This window comes from Mizuhopecten yessoensis, unplaced genomic scaffold (genome assembly GCF_002113885.1).
Source record: "Mizuhopecten yessoensis strain PY_sf001 unplaced genomic scaffold, ASM211388v2 scaffold221, whole genome shotgun sequence".
In the NCBI taxonomy this organism is placed as follows: Eukaryota; Metazoa; Mollusca; class Bivalvia; order Pectinida; family Pectinidae; genus Mizuhopecten; species Mizuhopecten yessoensis.
This window is the reverse complement of record NW_018403438.1, coordinates 235,648-241,395: the sequence shown is the minus strand read 5'-3', so window position 1 is coordinate 241,395 and position 5,748 is coordinate 235,648.

Below are 5,748 nucleotides of genomic sequence, written 5' to 3'. Positions count from 1 at the left end.
CCCCCTCACCCTCAGACGTACATGTCAACCCCTCTCACCCTCAGTCGTACATGACAACCCCTCTCACCCTCAGTCGTACACGACAACCCCTCTCACCCTCAGATGTACATGACAAACCCTCTCACCCTCAGCCGTACATGTATCTCTGGAATATTCAATGGACTCACATTTGTATTTATGATCATTACACGTACCCCATCCTATTTTATATTGAAGATATGATATTTTTGTATGTTTAGTGAGGCTATTAGATGAAATACGGTACAAACAGGTATATTAATATAATGATTATTTTGTTGGGATATAGGGACACAATGTCATCAATCTTACTCTCCTAGCTCCTCATAGATCTGATCTATGTAAAATTCATACAAATTTTGTTTAGTTTGAAGCAGTGGTAGTATTTATCAAGACTATTTAACACAATTTTAATGTTTCTGTTTGGAGATGGCCATGGCTCTGAAGACATGTTCTGATCCACTGAATAAATCATTGGTTGGTGATATAAACAAACCTCTGTATTATTCCTGACTGTATAAGGGACATACCTCACATAAAACTACAAACATAGGTGATATAAACCTATGTATTATTCCTGACTGTATAAGGGACATACCTCACATAATACTACGAACATAGAAATCACTAAAACTGCAAAATTAATGTAAAATTTGTCTAAGATAAAAAAAATACCAGGACAATAAGTGTAGTAATCAATATAACCAGTACAATAAGTGTAGTGATCAATATAACCAGTACAATAAGTGTAGTAATCAATATAACCAGTACAATAAGTATAGTAATCAATATAACCAGTACATTAAGTGTAGTTATCAATATAACCAGTACAATAAGTGTAGTAATCAATATAACCAGTACAATAAGTGAAGTAATCAATTTAACCAGTACATTAAGTGTAGTGATCAATATTATTTACCTCACACTTTTGCCGTAAATATGAATTTACTGTTTAAACAAACTGTCAAATTACTTGTTTACAAAATATCTTGAAAATAAACTAATTTCATTCTAAAACAAAGACGAGCGAGGGTTACTAGCTATAAATAAGGCATGTTGCACAATATAGTGACATGTACCTACCTTGCTAATCTTCAGAAAATTGGCTTACAATATGCACAATATCCTGAACACGTAGAATGCCTGAGTATCCCCAATGTACATGTAATGAACAGTTATAAAATCTGATGTTAGTCCACAGGTCACACACAACTTAATACTGGTACCCACAATACACTGTACAGGTATAACAGCTGAACGTCCAATCAGGTCACCGCAAAACTGATACTGAGAACCCCACAATACACTGTACAGGTATAACAGCTGAACGTCCAATCAGGTCACCGCAAAACTGATACTGAGAACCCCACAATACATTGATTATAGCTATAACAGCGGAGTTAGTCCACAAGTCACACTCCTGAATACTGATACTGAGAAACCTTAAGATGCAAAATGTCACCAGATTCATGCAACAAAGTCGTGAGTAGTCTATATAAAGGTCAAGGTTGGGGTTATCAAACTAGTATTTACTATTCTACTACTCCGATAAACGTATTAGGCCAAACCAACACTATTTTAGTTACTCTAACAATCGACTTGTGTATATACATGTACATGCAGTGGGGTGGTGCTGAGTCCTCGAGATTTATCAATATACAAGACTACAGCTAGGACTTTTGATTGTAAAGTAATGGAGCTAAATGTCTGACCAAGATGTCATATTGACGTAGTGGACTAAGTTGTCTGGTCCAGTATATATGTTGTCGTGGCATAAAAGTTCCTACAGTATAACTACTACAGAAGTACTGGCCGTACCAGTAGGGGTGCAACAAAACGGCTAAGCCTGCATTGCGATATATTGCAAAGCCATAAACACATATAACAAAACATATTGAATAACCATTAATCAATAGTGTTCTCTTTATAATTTAAAAAGCAAATCAATACATGCACAACAAAAAGTCAAATAACAATTATCCAATCAAATTTGAGTGCAAAATGTATTTGAGCTAAACAAAAATTAACATTCACTCAATTTAAATGTGAATTAAAGGTTTTACTTTGGCGACACATATATAATACCTGTACAATAAACCTCAAGTGATTTTGAATATATGTGGGAACTTCAAATACATTCTTTTACAATTAAAGCAACAATTTTCTTTCTAGTGATAGGTCAGATTGAATAAAAAAAAATCAGTATTAATCTGAATTTATGGAATTATTGATCAATTTCGGTTATTGATGAAGAATTAATGCTTAACACCTGCCATCTAGTACGCTAGAAATGAACTTCCAACAACACTCCAGAAAACATGCAACTACATACTCTATGGCCTACATACTGGTCTCTTCTTCGCAGTTAAGTGCAAAACGCAATTGTTAATATATTGCAGTCAAGTTAAAAAAACATTTGTAACATTCATCATCGACAGATTTGCAAATATATCGTAATTGGCAGTACTTTTCCCGTATCAACAACTTCATTGTTCGGCATGATTTTGCCGATGTCAACAGATTGTTATTTTTTTTGTTTTCAGCGGCTATAATTGCATCAAATTCAAACAGGATTGTCATTAGTTATTTGATTTTGTTTGATCTGACCCAAGGTTAATCGTACCAGTCACTGTATTTGGTCAGTATAGTTTACCAGTAAAATAAATCTAGACCATTTTTGTTGTTACTGAGGATATCGTTTGGACAAGAAAAATCAGTTGTTACCAGCACAACCGTATATTGGTGCACCAGTTATTATCAAAATAAAAATATCAGTTCACCTACTTGTGTATATTTTCATAAATATGATGTAGCCACAATTCCATGTCAGGAAGTGGGAGTTGTCTCCTTTGATTGATAGAGTACGTGTCTACCCGTACATAATGAGACGGTTATGAAAAAACAAACTTGACAGTCCCCTCAATCACAGGGTTTCGCAACTTCTTTTAGGCTTTCAGTCGCTGGGTACGTTATATCCGCAACTGAAAACCTAAAAGTAGTTGCGTGCCCCTGTGCCTCAATCTTGTATGTTTAGTTCACTGTATCACTCACCGTATTTATTCGTATTGTCTTACAGTTTCATCCCGATACTGAGTGCATTGTTTTTTGTGTTACAATTTTCTTTTGTGATTTTTTCCCCCATAAGTTTGTAATTAAATAAGCTTGAATCAATTAGGGTTAATACTCCTACATACAGTTTACACATACAAAATAAATTGTCTTTCCTCCAATGATGATAATGTGTTGTGAAACGTTATGTGATGTTTTCTGTAATTTTAGCTTCCAAAGTCCCTAAATATTTATCTTAATGACCAAAAAAGCACTTGCATGATAGTATATTGAAATAACTTTTCTTTAAATACAGAAGCCTTAATTCTCATCAGCTTACAATATCTTTCGAGCAAATATTTATGAATCAGTTGGGGAGAAAATCCACTTTGAAGGCATGCCGCATGGTTCCAAAATGTTTCCCCGGGTTCCCTAATCCCAGCTCCCTCCCGTGATGGAATATTACAAATTATTAATTAGCCGAAACCATTCTGATTCTGTAGTGAATAAATATGACATTACATTTGAATCATAGTAACACTACCACACATTTTTTTCCATATGGTAATTAAGATACGGGTGAGTAGTTTTCAAACCGGCGAACAGCTGATCTTAATTTAGCGGTAACATTGCTCGATTTCCCTATATTCTTTCATGTCTAAGTATCTTTAACATGACTTTGAATTAATTGACCACCGAATTATTCAACAGACCGAGAGAAACGAAGGGAATAGATCGTATAACGGTACAAATCATTTAAGAAACTTTTGATTTCACCCGCACTCTCATGAATGTTGGTGATGAATGGAAATTTTCGAAGTCACTCTGTATCGTAATATCTATGTCGATAAGAGTATCACGTGAACCAGATAAGTTTATCAGCCTTACCTTGGAGGTAGAAAAATATCGGACGAGCTGACGACTTGCAAACATTGTGAATCTGGGACAGTTTGCAGAGATAACAGGCTTGCTGGTCGAATATCTTTCCCCAACCCACGTTCCCAGGTTCTGCGGAGTTCAAGGTCACTTTCGCGAGTGCGCTCCATGGTGTTTTGTGTAACGCTTTCTGATTGGTTGATAGGGACACACCTCCACTGCGAACATGTGCTTTTTAAAACCACGTCATGGGTGTTTGTAAACATGCCAAATATTACGGTTTTAAAGGTCTTTCAGCGTAATTGTACAATACCTATATACTTTATTCATTTGCATTCATTGCAGACCAACTGAATTATTGTAATATATGCATGTAGCGTTTTTCATTATGTTGATTGTTCTATATATTAATTGTCAGACTTTAAGATATAAAGGTAGTTCGAGTATGTATAAAATACATGTACATGTTATCAAATTCACGGCTGTTGTTTACTGAAAATGCTCAGGGTGGTGGGGTGGTAGGGGATTCATGAAGCCCCAAAAAAATCCTCTGGGTCCGCCACTGCAGTCCTTAATTGAGTAGGTATAACTCGCCCGGGTCCACGGTCACCCGTGGCTATACACAGCATACATAACTCTGGGGTTTACAATGTAATCGTTTATTAACCCACTCGGTTGCCCGATTGGTCGGGTATTGTTATATCAATAATATAGGTCACGTAAGTTCAGCTTGCCCGTTCAGAACACAGTCTTGTGCAGGTTTTAAAGTTTTTACCGCTGACGACCTAAATGTATTTTACTCTAAATTAGACACGCAAACGGCCCCGGAGAAGGAAGAGCTAAAACTTATAAATGAAAAAAAAAAACTGATATCATTGCATTAACCGAGATTCTCGGTTATAGTCGGTTGTAAAAGCTTTTCATAGGCTCGTGTTGTCTTGTTTAACCATGTACCGCCTATCAAATAAAATGTATTTGACTTGACTTGACTCCCTAAGAACACAATATTCGATCCTTGGGCCAGAAACTTCGATTTGCATGTAGACGGATATATCAATATAATCAGTTCAACAACAAAGAGATATCTTTCCGGAGAGGTGTCGCAACCTTTTGTCACACGAGTGTATGCGTGGGTTTCTTCGGGTGCTAATACATATTAACCCCTAGACATATATTATATATGTACAGATGTATACACAGATGACAGTTTATTTATTAATCATTCACACTCGTAAACGGAGACGGTTCCCTGAAATAAAAATACAATGTCTAAGTGTACATATACGGACACGTGTAAACGTATAACCATATCGACATACATTTAATACCATACAGTATTTAATATTTAGACATCACTTATAAATTAATATTATATTATTATATCTTATTTCAGAAACTTACACAACATAATTACACCCTAATTTTAACCCCATGACATGATGTTATAAAACCTGACCACGTGTACCCCAATTTAACTTATAGCCTCAGATATTTTACGGCAATATAATTCAAATGCAACAGATTATAAAACCAGAGTACTTTATTTAATAATTTGTTAAACTGAAGTAATAGTTTGTTTTATATTCTTTTAAATTAAATCAAAGACTTACCTTGCACTGTGGCGGTAACGCACACAGGCAATTCAAATACGTCTATTCTACGCCAAGGGTTGGTGTAGAGTGAATTAACTCACAGCCCATCCAGGTAAGGCTTTTCACGTGCATGGACAGGGTCATGCAGGGTAAAAGTGTCACTCTCAGCCAATACTTGCGCCCACCTCTCATACGTCACAATGCTAACACGGGT